The sequence below is a fragment of the Mauremys mutica genome, unplaced genomic scaffold (genome assembly GCF_020497125.1).
Source record: "Mauremys mutica isolate MM-2020 ecotype Southern unplaced genomic scaffold, ASM2049712v1 001040F_np12_obj, whole genome shotgun sequence".
Taxonomy (NCBI): domain Eukaryota; kingdom Metazoa; phylum Chordata; order Testudines; family Geoemydidae; genus Mauremys; species Mauremys mutica.
In genome coordinates this window covers 48054-49710 of record NW_025423100.1, presented here as the reverse complement: position 1 = coordinate 49710, position 1657 = coordinate 48054, and positions in this window count along the sequence as shown.

Genomic DNA, 1657 nt, shown 5'->3' with positions numbered 1-1657 from the left:
CTCTGCCCTTATCAGACATCATAGAATCCACACAGGGGAGAAGCCCTACACATGCTCTGAGTGTGGGAAAAGCTTCATTCGGAGCTCAAACCTTATCGCACATCAGAGAATCCACACAGGAGAGAAGCCCTACACGTGCTCTGAGTGTGGGAAAAGCTTCAATCGGACCTCACACCTTATCAGACATAAGAAAATCCACATGGGTGAGAAACCTTATGAATGCACTGAGTGCGGGAAAAGCTTTAGTCAGAGCTCTGCTCTTATCACACATCGAAGAATCCACACAGGAGAAAGGCCCTACACATGTTCTGAGTGCGGGAAAAGCTTCAAGCACCGCTCCCACCTTATCACACATCGAATAATCCACACAGGAGAAAGGCCCTACACATGCTCGGAGTGCAGGAAAAGCTTTAGTTGGAGCTCTGCCCTTATCAGACATGAAAGAATCCACACAGGGGAGAAGCCCTACACATGCTCAGAGTGCGGGAAAAGCTTCATTCGGAGCTCAAACCTTATCAGACATAGGAAAATCCACACAGGAGAGAAGCCCTAGACATGCTCTGAGTGTGGGAAAAGCTTCAATCAGAGCTCAAACCTTATCAAACATAGGAAAATCCACATGGGTGAGAAATCTTATGGATGCTCTGAGTGTGGGAAATGTTTCTTTAATCGTTCAGATCTCATCTTACATCAGAGAATCCACACAGGGGAGAAGCCCTAGACATGCTCTGAGTGCGGGAAAAGCTTCAAACACAGCTTAAACATTGTCTCACATAGGAGAATCACACTCTGAGTGCAGGAAAAGCTTCAATCAGCATTCAAGCCTCATTAGATATCAGAAAATCCACATGAGAGAGAACTGTAATAAATCCCTTCACTAGGGTTGGCCAAAAAATTTTTTTAAAAAAAATCACATTTGCTCATTCCCACATAGTGATTTTTGTACCATCTTCACCGTGGTCTCTCAGCTCCACCAGATCAGTTGCCTGCTTCTGCCTTTTGCAGCTCATCCTTCTTTGGGGTCAGTCCTGTGATCTTTTCTATCAACTCCTTTCCTTCTGAGTCGTAGGAGTGTGTGTCCCTCCAGCCAGGAATGTTCATCACCTCCAGGTGGGGGGAGAGAGGTTTGATCCCAACAAGCTACACTGAGGCAATAACTACCTGTGCCTGACATCCACTAGGGCTGTACATGGCGTTGGCTGCTCAAGTTAGTGATCGTAATGTAAACATTTGTAGTGCAGATGCAGCCCAGGTGCAGGGGTTGGCATTAGCTTTCCCCTTGACCTGACCTAAACTCCATCACTTTTCCTTTTCTGAACAAACCCTGAGCATCACGGTTATACTGTTCCCCCATTTCACAGCAATTGTTAGTCATCGAGTTGTCCCTTGGGGAACAAATTGTTTCATTCCCAGTTGTTCTGATGTTGCTTCAGGTTGTGCTGGGGAGCAGATATTTTTATGATCATTTTCCACACTTAAAGTATATTGAACTATAACAAAGAGCAGGAACAGGGCAGGGATAGGGGAAAATGTCATTTCACCCATTGCAATGACAGATGTAGTTAGGGTAAGTCAGAGGAATTCCCTTATTCCCCATCACCATCCTCCTTCAATCCGTGCTAGAACCTAAGAATCCTTTTCCTTTCCCCCATTGTGG